This window comes from Lithobates pipiens, unplaced genomic scaffold, assembly GCF_037356315.1.
Source record: "Lithobates pipiens isolate NorthernLeopardFrog02 unplaced genomic scaffold, aLitPip1_a1.2 Scaffold_30, whole genome shotgun sequence".
NCBI classification, from domain to species: domain Eukaryota; kingdom Metazoa; phylum Chordata; class Amphibia; order Anura; family Ranidae; genus Lithobates; species Lithobates pipiens.
The window spans coordinates 98933820-98947985 of NW_027507791.1; the positions used below are offsets into that span (position 1 = coordinate 98933820).

The 14166-nt window shown below is 45.9% G+C and overlaps 1 protein-coding gene across 3 annotated transcripts in view; it reads left to right on the forward strand.

Moving 5' to 3' along the window:
- SLC25A21 (solute carrier family 25 member 21) overlaps window positions 1-14166 on the forward strand; it is a 651666-nt gene that overhangs the window by 3081 nt on the left and 634419 nt on the right. The window contains exon 1 of one of the 3 annotated variants that reach the window (XM_077464682.1): window positions 2694-2716. The exons of the other annotated variants lie outside the window; for them this stretch is intronic. The gene's annotated coding sequence lies outside the window, so the exon portion shown is untranslated. Of the gene's footprint in view, window positions 1-2693; window positions 2717-14166 lie in introns of those variants that run through there. 3 annotated transcript variants of the gene reach the window in all.

A 14166-nucleotide genomic window follows, 5' to 3' on the forward strand; every position in this document is an offset into this window, starting at 1 on the left:
AGTCTGGTAACACCCCACAGATATCCCCCCAAGTCTGATCAGACCCCACAGATACCCCCCAAGTCTGATCACACCCCACAGATACCCCCCCAAGTCTGATCACACCCCACAGATATCCCCCTCAGTCTGATCACACCCAACAGATATCCCCCCAGTCTGGTCACAGCCCACAGATATCCCCCCCCCCAGTCTGGTCACACCCACAGATATCCCCCCAGTCTGATCACACCCCACTGATAACCCCCCCATCTTACCACACCCCACAGATATCCCCCCAAGTCTGGTCACACCCCACAGATATCCCCCCAAGTCTGATCACACCCCACAGATACCCCCCAAGTCTGATCACACCCCACAGATATCCCCCTCAGTCTGATCACACCCAACAGATATCCCCCCAGTCTGGTCACAGCCCACAGATATCCCCCCCAGTCTGGTCACAGCCCACAGATATCCCCCCAGTCTGGTCACACCCACAGATATCCCCCCAGTCTGATCACACCCCACTGATAACCCCCCCATCTTACCACACCCCACAGATATCCCCCCCAGTCTGATCACACCCCACCGATATCCCCCCAAGTCTGGTCACACCCCACAGATATCCCCCCAAGTCTGGTCACACCCCACAGATATCCCCCCAAGTCTGGTCACACCCCACAGATATCCCCCCAAGTCTGATCACACCCCACAGATACCCCCCAAGTCTGATCACACCCCACAGATACCCCCCCAAGTCTGATCACACCCCACAGATATCCCCCTCAGTCTGATCACACCCAACAGATATCCCCCCCAGTCTGGTCACAGCCCACAGATATCCCCCCCAGTCTGGTCACACCCACAGATATCCCCCCCATCTTACCACACCCCACAGATATCCCCCCCAGTCTGATCACACCCCACCGATATCCCCCCAAGTCTGGTCACACCCCACAGATATCCCCCCAAGTCTGGTCACACCCCACAGATATCCCCCCAAGTCTGGTCACACCCCACAGATATCCCCCCAAGTCTGGTCACACCCCACAGATATCCCCCCAAGTCTGATCACACCCCACCGATATCCCCCCAAGTCTGGTCACACCCCACAGATATCCCCCCAAGTCTGGTCACACCCCACAGATATCCCCCCAAGTCTGATCACACCCCACAGATAACCCCCCAAGTCTGATCACACCCCACAGATACCCCCCAAGTCTGATCACACCCCACAGATACCCCCCAAGTCTGATCACACCCCACAGATACCCCCCAAGTCTGATCACACCCCACAGATACCCCCCCAAGTCTGATCACACCCCACAGATACCCCCCAAGTCTGATCACACCCCACAGATACCCCCCCAAGTCTGATCACACCCCACAGATACCCCCCAAGTCTGATCACACCCCACAGATACCCCCCAAGTCTGATCACACCCCACAGATACCCCCCCCCAAGTCTGATCACACCCCACAGATACCCCCCAAAGTCTGATCACACCCCACAGATACCCCCCAAGTCTGATCACACCCCACAGATACCCCCCAAGTCTGATCACACCCCACAGATACCCTCCCAGTCTGATCACACCCCACAGATACCCTCCCAGTCTGATCACACCCCACAGATACCCCCCCCAGTCTGATCACACCCCACAGATACCCCCCCAAGTCTGATCACACCCCACAGATACCCCCCCAAGTCTGATCACACCCCACAGATACCCCCCCAAGTCTGATCACACCCCACAGATACCCCCCCCAAGTCTGATCACACCCCACAGATACCCCCCCAAGTCTGATCACACCCCACAGATAACCCCCCCAAGTCTGATCACACCCCACAGATAACCTCCCCAGTCTGATCACACCCCACAGATAACCCCCTCCCCCTCCAGCCTGATCACACCCCACAGATACCCCCCCCCCCAGTCTGATCACACCCCACAGATACCCCCCCCCCCCAGACTGCGGGTGTGCGGGAGCCGCAGCAGAAATGCAGGAGACTCCCGTACCTCTTGGGATGTCTGAGATTTCAATAGCAGTGACTGATAAAACTTCTGCATGGCTGTTTGACTTGCCAGTGTCAGAATTGGTTGAAAGCTCACTAAATCGATCAAATGGTGGCTCTGGTGTTCTTATTCAGCCTGGTTTACACTAGAGTGATCTCAGAGATCGTATGTGATTCGCACCCGCGCCGCAGGTGCCGATCACATATAGTTGTATGGCTGAACTCGAATTGGATTTGCACAGAAAATAGTGCAGAGACAGTTTTTCCCCTGCAATTTGTTAATGACACCCGCAGCGGTTCGCACATCGGTGTGAACATCCCGCGGGAGAGGAGTGATGCGGGAATTGGTGCTGGAATCGTGCTGGTTCCCGCATCACGTTAGTGTGAACCCAGGGTCAATGTGACTGTTTTAGTTGCATGGAATAATCAATTGAATGATATTATATTAGTACATGCGGTGAGCTTAATCTGAAAGAAATCCTCAGTCTCTGTGCCATAGACATAGTGCTGAATGTACACAATACCAAATAATGATGTCTGATCTTATTTTGTATTCCTTTGGTATGGAGATAGTGTAATGTGTGGGTGGTAGGGGAGGTATGACTCTGGGCTGGGAATCATTATGGATCCGGTTATAATTTAACAGACATTGCAGAGTACAGAGCTGTGTACACTCCTGGAATACTCTGTCATTGTCTGTGCAGACTTCCAGGAGAGCTGGTAATGCAAACCCTGCTGTACATGTCTTAGGCTGCATTCACACCTGAGCGTAAAAACGCACAACACACTTGCGGTGCCATTGTCTCCTAATGGCACCCTAAACCCGGGCAGCAGTCCCACATTTTTTTTGTGTGACAAAACACGGAAGAAACGCAAAACGTGGTCGGTTCAGTGCCAAAAATGGTACTTGGAAGCCTGTGTTGTGTCTGTGTCGCACAGGTGTGTCTAAGGAGCCTTATAGAGACTTTCACACTGGGGTGGGGGGGGCATTAGTGGTAAAGCACCACTAATTTTAGAGACAATTTACTGCTATAATAGTGGCACATTTCAGCCGCTAGCGGGGTGCTTTTAACCCCCACAAGTGGCCAAATAAAGGGTTAATAGCGCCACTTTGCAGTTGCTTCAGCAGTGGTGCCCATTGATTCCAATGGCAGGAGTGATGGAGGAGTGGTTTATTCACCGCTCCCGTACCGCCCAAAAGATGCGGCTTGGAGGACTTTTTCTAATGTCCTGCAAGCGCACCGCTCCAGTGTGAAAGCACTGGGGCTCTCACACAGGGGCTGCAGGGGAGGCATTTTTCAGGCACTTTACATGTGCTATTTTTTGCCCTTTAGCACCTGAAAAACACCTCAGTGTGAAAGTAGCCTATCTGTCACAATAGCTACAAAGTCAATGGATGTTGTTCTGTTAATGTCATGATTTTGTGTTTTCATCTTGTTCCATCTACTCCATACATGTGTTGGGAAGTTTCCACGTAAATTGTGCTCTTAAATCGGAGCTCCACTTGTCTGCCTCCTCCTTTTGTGGAGGGAGCAGGTACTTGGATTTGACCAAAAGTTTGGCCCCTTCCTCCGTCCCCCCCTACCCCCCTATCCCCCTGCAGCCAGCCCATTCACAAAGCATGGCGCGCTTCGCACACCCACAGTAGGAAACCGGCTGTAAAGTTGCAAAGTCAAGATGGTGGCGGCAGCACCCAATAGTGGATTGAAAAATCGCCTTGGTTGAGGACACCGTGGGCTCCCTGGACAGGTAAGTGCCCTAATAATAAAAATCAGCAGCTACAGTATTTTTAGATGCTGACTTTTTTTATTTATTTTTTTCTGAAGGAGCCTGGAGCTTCGTTTTAAGCTACTCTCCAAACATAACTGTGTGGCATTTTTTTTCTTATGCCTCTAAACGTTGCTCTTAAAATACAGATCTAAATGGCTGATATCCATCGCCACACAGGCTAACACTGAACTGATTTTAAAGGCAATGTTTTTTTTTATTTTTTTTAAATAAACCACTTCAGCCCCGGAAGGATTTACCCCCTTAATGACCAGAGCACTTTTTCCAAATTGGTCATGCAATGTGGTACCCAAACTAAAGTTGCATACTTTTATTTTATTTTATTTTTTTTGGTGGTATTTGATCAACCCTGGGATTTCTTCTTTTTTGTTTATATCGCAAAAAAAAAAAAAAAAAAAAGATCAAAATTTTTGAAAAAGAATGATATGTAGTTATACATTTAGGCCAAAATTTATTCAGCCACATGTCTTGGGTAAAAAAATTTCAATAAGCGTATATTTATTGGTTTGTGCAAAACTTATAGCATCTATAAACTATGGTACATTTTCTGGAATTTACACAGATTCTAGTTTGACTGCCTATCTTATTTCTTGAGGTGCTAAAACGGCAGTACAAAACCCCTCCAAATAGCCCCTTTTTGGAAAGTAGACACCCCAAATTGAGAGGCATGTTGAGCCGATTGAATGTTTTATTTTTTGTCAAAATGATTGAAAAATTACAAAAAACAAACAAAAACATTCTTACACAAAGTTGTCACTGAAATGATATATTACTCACACATGGCATGGTTATATGTGGAATTACACCCCACAATACATTCTGCTGCTTCTCCTGAGTACGTGGATACCACATGTGTGAGACTTTTTGGGAGCCTAGCCACGTACAGGACCCCAAAAACCAATCACCGCCTTCAAGATTTCTAAGGGCATACATTTTTTATTTCACTCCTCTATCTATCACAGCTTTTCGGGAAGCCCTGAAATGTCAAGATAGCACAACCCCCCCCCCCCCCAATGACCCCATTTTGGAAAGTAGACACCCCAAGCTATTTTCTGAGAGGCATGTTTTTGCAGATCTCGCTTTTTGTCACAACGTTTTGAAAAAGTAAAGAAAAAAAATCCTTTTTCTTTCTTCATTTTCAAAAACAAATGAGAGCTGCAAAATACTCACCATGCCTCTTAGCAAATACTTTGGGGTGCCTACTTTTCAAAATGGGGTAATTTGGGGGGAGTTTGTTTTTGCTATCTTGGCATTTCATGGCCTCTGAAACTGTGATAGGCAGTGACGAGTGAAATCAAAATTGTATGCCCTTAGAAATCCTGAAGGCGGTGATTGGTTTTCGGGGCCCTGTACTTGACTAGGCTCACAAAACTTCTCACACATGTACCCATGGCATATTTTAGCAATATATCATTTAGTGATGATTTTGTGTAAAAAACAAAATAAATAAATAAACCTGTGGCAAAATATAAAATATTCCATGGATTCAACATCAGCAAATAGCCTGGGGAGTCTACTTTCCAAAAAGGAACAAAAATATTACAGCGCACACATGTAAAACTAACATTTACCTCCAGCAAGGCTTTTTAAAACACCATTAGACATTTTCAAAGTACCCCATGTTCTTCCATATAGAGGAGTATTGCTCCCATGCTTCAGAGAAGCAGGATCTCCCAATCTATGGATAGTGTAGGACCCACTAATCATGGGGTACTTTGTCGCAGTAAGTGGGCTTAAGCACCATATAGCAATATGGTGTGACCAAATCCCCATATTTTTTGATAATGTTTTTTGAAATTGTCTAATGGTGTTTTAAAGCCTTGCTGGAGGTAAATGTTAGTTTTACAAGTGTGCGCTGTAATATTTTTGTTCCGTTGTATGGTCTTATGGCAGCACCATCTTTATGCATTTTATTTTAGGGTGTGCCCCCCACATATCTTGTTTGTCTATTGTATGGATTCTGACCAAATCCTTTTGGGTGAGGAGCACCCCACTCCCTCAGTAAGTACCTCTCATTAGTGACCACCCGTGTCATGGTGGTGACCTCATGTTCTCCCATATAGAGGAATATAGCTCCCATGGTTCAGAGAAGAAGGACCTCCCAATCTATGGATAGTGTAGGACCCACTAATCATGGGGTACTTTGTCGCAGTAAGTGGGCTTAAGCACCATATAGTAATATGGTGTGACCAAATCCCCATATTTTTTGTTAATGTGTTTTGTCTAATGGTGTTAAAGGGGTCATGGGGGGGGGGGGGGTGAACTGTCCTGGCATTTTATGCCCAAAACACTTTTTAAAATTTTAATGCACAAAACCACACTATATTGCCCAAATGTTTGGTGAAATATAAAGAATGGTCTTATTCCAAGTACATACATGACATGCTTTAAAAGCAGCGATAAACTATATACATTTTTAAAAGCCTTTACAGGTTACCACTTTAGATTTACAGAGGAGGTCTACTGCTAGATCTGATGTTCGCGGTGATACCTCACATGCAATTTCTGTTTACGTATGACAGGAGAGTAGCGATTGTGTTCACCTTTGCGTGCAGGGATAGAGGGGTGCTTTAATTTCTTTTATTTATTTTTTTACTTGATTGTATGCAGAAAGTTTGGAGTTTAAAGGCTCGTTCACACCAGCCCCAAAGGGCAGCTCTTATGTTGCGTTTTTTAGACATGCATTTATGCACATTAGAAGCATTTAAGTGTAAGCTCCTTCTATTGCACGAGCATGCATTTATGTGCATGTATACATGTTTAGGCATGTTTTATGTGTATTCACACATAAATTGCGCTCTTAAATCGGAGCTCCACTTGTCTGTCTCCACTAAATCTACCACTTTATATCTACAGTGCCTTGCGAAAGTATTCGGCCCCCTTGAACTTTTCAACCTTTTGCCACATTTCAGGCTTCAAACATAAAGATATAAAATTTTTATTTTTTGTGAAGAATCACCAACAAGTGGGACACAATTGTGAAGTGGAACGAAATCTATTGGATTTTTGAAACTTTTTTAACTAATAAAAAAATGAAAAGTGGGGCGTGCAAAATTATTCGGCCCCCTTGCGTTAATACTTTGTAGAGCCACCTTTTGCTGCGATTACAGCTGCAAGTTGCTTGGGGTATGTCTCTATCAGTTTTGCACATCGAGAGACTGAAATTCTTGCCCATTCTTCCTTGCAAAACAGCTTGAGCTCAGTGAGGTTGGATGGAGAGCATTTGTGAACAGCAGTTTTCAGCTCTTTCCACAGATTCTCGATTGGATTCAGGTCTGGACTTTGACTTGGCCATTCTAACACCTGGATACGTTTATTTGTGAACCATTCCTTTGTAGATTTTGCTGTATGTTTGGGATCATTGTCTTGTTGGAAGATAAATCTCCGCCCCAGTTTCAGGTCTTTTGCAGACTCCAACAGGTTTTCATCCAGAATGGTCCTGTATTTGGCTGCATCCATCTTCCCCTCAATTTTAACCATCTTCCCTGTCCCTGCTGAAGAAAAGCAGGCCCAAACCATGATGCTGCCACCACCATGTTTGACAGTGGGGATGGTGTGTTGAGGGTGATGAGCTGTGTTGCTTTTACGCCAAACATATCGTTTTGCATTGTGGGCAAAAAGTTCGATTTTGGTTTCATCTGACCAGAGCACTTTCTTCCACATGTTTGGTGTGTCTCCCAGGTGGCTTGTGGCAAACTTTAGAGGAGACTTTTTATGGATATCTTTGAGAAATGGCTTTCTTCTTGCCACTCTTCCATAAAGGCCAGATTTGTGCAGTGTACGACTGATTGTTGTCCTATGGACAGACTCTCCCACCTCAGCTGTAGTTCTCTGCAGTTCATCCAGAGTGATCATGGGCCTCTTGGCTGCATCTCTGATCAGTCTTCTCCTTGTCTGAGCTGAAAGTTTAGAGGGACGGCCAGGACTTGGTAGATTTGCAGTGGTCTGATACTCCTTCCATTTCAAAATGATTGCTTGCACAGTGCTCCTTGGGATGTTTAAAGCTTGGGAAATCTTTTTGTATCCAAATCTGGCTTTAAACTTCTCCACAACAGTATTACGGACCTGCCTGGTGTGTTCCTTGGTCTTCATGATGCTCTCTGCGCTTTCAACAGAACCCTGAGACTATCACGGAGCATGTACATTTATACAGAGACTTGATTACACACAGGTGGATTCTATTTATCAGCATCAGTCATTTAGGACAACATTGGATCATTCATAGATCCTCGCTGAACTTCTGGAGTGAGTTTGCTGCACTGAAAGTAAAGGGGCCGAATAATTTTGCACGCACCACTTTTCAGTTTTTTATTTGCTAAAAAAAGTTTAAAATATCCAATAGATTTAGTTCCACTTCACAATTGTGTCCCACTTGTTGGTGATTCTTCACAAAAAATTCAAATTTTATATCTTTATGTTTGAAGCCTGAAATCTGGCAAAAGGTTGAAAAGTTCAAGGGGGCTGAATACTTTCGCAAGGCACTGTACAGATGAGGTCTACTGCTAGAATTACTGCCTTTGATCTTACGTTCGTGGTGATATCTCACATGCACTTGATATTTACATCCGACACGAGACCAAGGCTTTCATTCACCTTTTGTGCGTAATTATTAATTTTGCTTTTTATTTTATTTTTATACTATCCATTTTCATTTAATTGTTTTTAGCATTTTTATTTTACCCCAGCCAATGTAAATATCACCTATGATAGCAATATATAGTGACAGGTACTTTTTTTTTTTTTTTTTTTTTTTTTTTGGAGTCTATTAGACTCCAGATCTCTCCTCAGCCCTAAAGCATCTGACCACACCAAGATTGATGTGATAAGATGCTTTCCCAATTTCCCAATGGCACTGTTTATATCCGGTGAAACCAAAGTCCTTAAATGCTCGTAGCTTCCGGTCTCCTTAGGCCATAGAAATCATTGGAGCAGTTCTAGTCTCTGATCAGCTCTATGGTCAGCTGGCAGAACCACTAACTGCATTCTTGGGTTCCCCCGTGGGACAGGAGAGACCAAGAAAACCATGGAAGACAGCAGGAGAGGGATGTTTCCTTCCACTGCTTGTAAAAGCAGTCTAGCTTCTAATTAGCCGCTAAGATTGCTTTTACATGAAAGCTGACTGCCGGCTGAAAAAAAACGATACCAAGATGATACCTAGACCTGCAGGCATCATTGCAGGCTGAGCGGAAAAAAATTAACCCAGCAGATTCCTCCATTCACATTGATTGATGTGGATAAAGAAATGTCTACCAAGAAAAGTAAATAAAAATATATGCCAAATGGGGCAGTCCACCCCTGCCTCTATGCTTCAGCATATAATGCTCTTTTTTTTTTTTTTTTTTTTAACCAGTTGCCGACCACCGCACGCCGATGTACGTCGGTAGAATGGCACGGGCAGGCATAAGGACATACATGTACGTCCCTTGCCTCCCGCGGGTCGGGGGCCCGATCGGGCCCCCGCCCGGTGCCTGCGGCGGTCGGTTTTTGTCCGGGAGCGATCCGGGACGAGGGGGCAGCCATTCATTCATGGCCACCCCCTCGCGATCGCTCCCGACGAATAGAAATCCCCGGTGACATCACTTCCTCTCCTGTAATGTAAACACAGGAGAGGAAGTGATGTATTCTCTCCTCCGTGTCGGTATTTTTCGTTCCGACACGGAGGAGAGAGGATCGGTGAGTTGCACCAACACTCTACACACACAGTAGAACATGCCAGGCACACTCACACCCCCCCTTTACCCCCCGATCACCCCCCCAATTACCCCTGCCCCCCAGTCACAGTGACACCAATGTCATTTTTTTTTTTTTTTTTTTTTTTTTTTGCATTGGTGTCATTTGTGACTGTAATAACTGTTAGGGCAGTTAGGGTTAGCCCCCTTTAGTTCTAATGTACCCCCCTAACCCCCCCAATAAAGGTTTAACCCCGTGATCACCCCCCGTCGCCAGTGTCACTAAGGCTGGGTTCACATTGCAGCGGTTTATGAGAACGAATGTGATTCGCACCGCACTGCAGTGCAGATCTCATCCGATCTCTGTGCGATTCGAGTTCAGCCATTCGCCGCACCCGCCGCAAATTCGCACGGGACCCTTTTTTTGGCCCGCAGCAGAATCGGATCGCATGGGTGTTCACACCATGCGATCCGAGTTTGCAGATCGCACTGCGATATGCGAACTGATCTGGGGGTGTCAGTAACATTTCACTGACACTCCCAGCAGTTCGCATAGGGCAGTGTGAACTGCCGCCGGGAGGCATGCGATGCGGGAACCCGCCGCGGATTTGCGGCGTTTCCGCATCGCTCCAGTGTGAACCCAGCCTAATAAGCGATCATTTTTCTGATCGCCGTATTAGTGTCACAGGTGACGCTAGTTAGGCAGGTAGGTATTTAGGTTCGCCGCAGCTTTTTATAGCGCCAGGGACCCCCATATACTACCGCATAAAGCCCCCTGATTGCCCCCTAGTTAACCCTTTCACCAGTGATCACCATATAACTGTTACAGGTGACGCTGGTTGGTTAGTTATTTTTTTATAGTTTCAGGGCACCCGCCATTTATTACCTAATAAAGGTTTAACCCCCTGATCACCCGGCGGGTGTCATTTGTGACTAATAACTGTTAGGGCAGTTAGGGTTAGCCCTCTTTAGTTCTAAGGTACCCCCCTAACCCCCCCAATAAAGGTTTAACCCCGTGATCACCCCCCGTCGCCAGTGTCACTAAGGCTGGGTTCACATTGCAGCGGTTTATGAGAACGGATGTGATTCGCACCGCACTGCAGTGCAAATCACATCCGATCTCTGTGCGATTCGAGTTCAGCCATTCGCCGCACCCGCCGCAAATTCGCACGGGACCCTTTTTTTGGCCCGCAGCAGAATCGGATCGCATGGGTGTTCACACCATGCGATCCGAGTTTGCAGATCGCACTGCGATATGCGAACTGATCTGGGGGTGTCAGTAACATTTCACTGACACTCCCAGCAGTTCGCATAGGGCAGTGTGAACTGCCGCCGGGAGGCATGCGATGCGGGAACCCGCCGCGCATTTGTGGCATTCCCGCATCGCTCCAGTGTGAACCCAGCCTAATAAGCGATCGTTTTTCTGATCGCTGTATTAGTGTCACAGGTGACGCTAGTTAGGCAGGTAGGTATTTAGGTTCGCTGCAGCTTTTTATAGCGCCAGGGACCCCCATATACTACCGCATAAAGCCCCCTAATTGCCCCCTAGTTAACCCTTTCACCAGTGATCACCATATAACTGTTACAGGTGACGCTGGTTGGTTAGTTATTTTTTTATAGTTTCAGGGCACCCGCCATTTATTACCTAGTCTCACTAGTGTAACCCTAAATTTAGGGGTGTCTACTTTCCAAAATGGGGGTCATTTGGGGGGGGTTTGTGCCATCTTGGCATTTTATGGCCTTCAAAACTGTAACGCCCTTAGAAAGCCTGAAGGCGGTGCTTGGTTTTCGGGGCCCCGTACGCGGCTAGGCTCCCAAAAAGTCCCACATATGTGGTATCCCCGTACTCAGGAGAAGCAGCAGAATTTATTTTGGGGTGTCATTTCACATATGCCCATGGCATGCGTGAGCAATATATCATTTAGTGACAACTTTGTTAAAAAAAAAAAAAAAAAAAAAAGTTTGTAATTTTCCCGCAACTTGTGGCAAAATATAAAATATTCCATGGACTCAACATGCCTCTCAGCAAATAGCTTGGGGTGTCTACTTTCTAAAATGGGGTCATTTGTGGGGGTTTTGTGCCATCTTGGCATTTTATGGCCTTCAAAACTGTAATAGGTAGTGAGAAGTGAACTCAAAAATTTACGCCCTTAGAAAGCCTGAAGGCGGTGCTTGGTTTTCGGGGCCCCGTACGCAGCTAGGCTCCCAAAAAGTCCCACATATGTGGTATCCCCGTACTCAGGAGAAGCAGCAGAATTTATTTTGGGGTGTCATTTCACATATGCCCATGGCATGCATGAGCAATATATCATTTAGTGACAACTTTGTTAAAAAAAAAAAAAAAAAAAAAAGTTTGTAATTTTCCCGCAACTTGTGGCAAAATATAAAATATTCCATGAACTCAACATGCCTCTCAGCAAATAGCTTGGGGTGTCTACTTTCTAAAATGGGGTCATTTGTGGGGGTTTTGTGCCATCTTGGCATTTTATGGCCTTCAAAACTGTAATAGGTAGTGAGAAGTGAACTCAAAAATTTACGCCCTTAGAAAGCCTGAAGGCGGTGCTTGGTTTTCCGGGCCCCGTACGCGGCTAGGCTCCCAAAAAGTCCCACATATGTGGTATCCCCGTACTCAGGAGAAGCAGCAGAATTTATTTTGGGGTGTCATTTCACATACGCCCATAGCATGTGTGAGCAATATATCATTTAGTGACAACTTTGTGTAAAAAAAAAAAAAAATTTTTTTTTTTGTCATTATTCAATCGCTTGAGGCAAAAAAATAAAATATTCAATGGGCTCAACATGCCTCTTATCAATTTCCTTAGGGGGTCTACTTTCCAAAATGGGGTCATTTGGGGGGGTTTTGTACTGCCCTGCCATTTTAGCACCTCAAGAAATGAGATAGGCAGTCGTAAACTAAAAGCTGCGTAAATTCCAGAAAACGTACCTTAGTTTGTAGATGTGACAACTTTTGCGCAAACCAATAAATATACAATTATTGACTTTTTTTTTACCAAAGACATGTGGCTGAATACATTTTGGCCTAAATGTATGACTAAAATTGAGTTTATTGGATTTTTCTAATAACAAAAAGTAGAAAATATCATTTTTTTTCAAAATTTGCGGTCTTTTTACGTTTATATCGCAAAAAATAAAAATCGCAGAGGCAATCAAATACCATCAAAAGAAAGCTCTATTTGTGGGAAGAAAAGGACGCAAATTTTGTTTGGGTACAACATTGCATGACCGCGCAATTACCAGTTAAAGCAGCGCAGTGCCAAAGTGTAAAAAGACCTCTGGTCATTTACCAGCAAAATGGTCCGGTCTGAAAGTGGTTAACGGTGGTGGTAAAATCACCTCCTACAGGGCTGGAGCCACTGATTTACGTATCGTGAGAGCAAACCCTATTGCTGTCAAAATAAATAAATCTGTGCTGCAACTAAATGGCGTACCTGCAAAGAAACAATGGTAACAATAACAGTAATGACAGTATTAATAAAACATTAACTCAATAAAACAACTTTTTTCCCCCCTAATCGTCTTTCAAGACAGCCACCTGAGAGACCTTGGCTCCTCCTCTCTGTAGGAAATGCCATGCCAGCCTTCTTTAAATTTCCTCCTCCCCTGCTGGTTCCTCAGTTATTTGTGTTTCCTCCAGAGGAGAGACACCATCTGGAACCAGGCCAGGAGAGCCAGGCAGGCTCAGGCAAGAAATCCTAAAAGTGGGCAGAGGCTCCTTGAACAGGCCAGGTAAAAAAACATACCTGGTGAAAATCGTCACCCCCGCATCCCTGAGAGCAGATGGAGGTCGGGGGGGGGGGGCTCCGTTTGCACTACCGAGCACAGTAGAGGAAAGGCAGCCCAGTCAGCCATCCTGCACCAGCATGGCAACATGGTCCAGGCAACATGGTTATACAGAGCCACGGAGGGGCAATTTTTCCCAGGCTCTGGGACCGCACAAGGCTGGGTGGTGGGTGACTTCACTTCTGGCGGAAAAGGGGGGGGCACTTCCGGTTGACCCGCGGCTTCCAGTTCCGGCTGCGGGACATTGAAAAGGAGCCAGGCATGGGCTGGAGAGGAGCTGCGATTGCCATGGTAAGGGAAACCTAGGATGGAGCTCCCCTTACCAGAGCCCACCACCCCTCCCTCCCTCTCTCTCATGGGTTTAGGGGGTAGGGAAAGAGTCCCTCTGGTATCAGAGGGAGGTTCATGGGGCCCCTGTTGAGGCAAGCCCACGTGAAAGAAACTGCACACCTGCAGTTTACTGCAGAGATGATATAAGCTAATGCTTTAATGCCTGTGGGTTTTTATGTCTTTCAAAACAAAACAAACCCAGAACCCCTCATAGTTCTAAGAGGAGGTGTCCCTCCTGTAAGGCTACACTTCAGGACTCCTGGGGAAAAACACTCTGCAAAGAGTGCATTAACAAATTTGTACAGAATATACCACTGACCAAGGCAGTGACCTAGCGGCATCAGTAAAATAACTTTCTAATACGTTCAAATCTTTTAAAACCTTTTTTGAAGGATTTCAGATCCTGCAACTTCAGATGGCTCCTCTTACAACACAGCAGGTAGTATTACCAAAAACACAAGTATTACCATCCACCAGTGCAAAACCTGTCCAGTTGTCTCCAAGGAAGGGGCTGAGGAGGAGCCAGATGGTGCAGCCTCCTGCTCCCAAGAATCTGAGGGAGAGGCTCTGGAAAGGGATTAG